The sequence below is a fragment of the Alligator sinensis genome, unplaced genomic scaffold (genome assembly GCF_000455745.1).
Source record: "Alligator sinensis unplaced genomic scaffold, ASM45574v1 scaffold566_1, whole genome shotgun sequence".
Classification (NCBI taxonomy): domain Eukaryota; kingdom Metazoa; phylum Chordata; order Crocodylia; family Alligatoridae; genus Alligator; species Alligator sinensis.
In genome coordinates this window covers 203,723-204,531 of record NW_005842017.1, presented here as the reverse complement: position 1 = coordinate 204,531, position 809 = coordinate 203,723, and the positions used below count along the sequence as shown (strand labels likewise).

Below are 809 nucleotides of genomic sequence, written 5' to 3'. Positions count from 1 at the left end.
ACCCGGCGACTGAGCCGAGGGGCAGGGATTGTGCGGGCCGCGGCTCGCCGTCCACCGCGTTAGACAAGGCGGGGGTGCAGGCCCTTCTCCGCGCGTGTAAGCCCCGCAGTGCGGAGGCGATAGACATTGTCTGAATAAAGCTGAATGCTAAGGCTAAATCCAGGGAGAGACTGCATTGTTAGAGCGCTGGAGCCTGGATGGCCCAGAAGCGAGGTGAGGGGCAAGGAGCTGTGAAGGTGGTGTCTTTTGCTAGAGCAAGTGCGTGGTTAGACAAGCGCCGAAGGCGAGCTGTCCTTGCTGGGGGGTCCGTGCGCACAGACGAGGGCCCCTCGGAGGGCGGCCATCGGGCAGGTTTGCGACAGCCGCAGCAAAACAGCCGGGTGTCAGGATGGCCGAGCGGTCTAAGGCGCTGCGTTCAGGTCGCAGTCTCCCCTGGAGGCGTGGGTTCAAATCCCACTCCTGACAGCGCCCTCCGCGCCTCCCTCCGCCGCCGCCGAGTCAAAGCCCCACGAGGGGCTGCTCGTCGCACCCGGCTCCCCGCAGTTTTGTGCTCTGAACACTTTGCTCCTTTCCCGCAGCTCCTGGAGAGGGAGAAAGGTGGTGGAGGATCCTCCTGCCGGTGTCACCGGCCGCACCCCACATCCCATCGCCGGGGGCTGTGCTCTCCCGAAACACAGGCTGACCAGAGCAAAGCCCTGCTCAGCGCACGGGCCGCGGGGCTCTGCTTGTTCGGGGCTTTGCCAGGGCCACAGCGGCGGTGCAGCCGGCCCTCGCCGGGCCCCACAGCGGAGCCGTGCCGCGGCTCTCCC

The 809-nt window shown here is 66.7% G+C and overlaps 1 non-coding gene across 1 annotated transcript; it reads left to right on the top strand.

Annotated features, from left to right (window-relative positions):
• Positions 1 to 382: 382 nt before the first annotated feature.
• TRNAL-CAG lies at positions 383 to 465 on the top strand. The gene has a single exon. It is a non-coding gene; the product is annotated as a tRNA-Leu (tRNA).
• Positions 466 to 809: the final 344 nt, after the last annotated feature.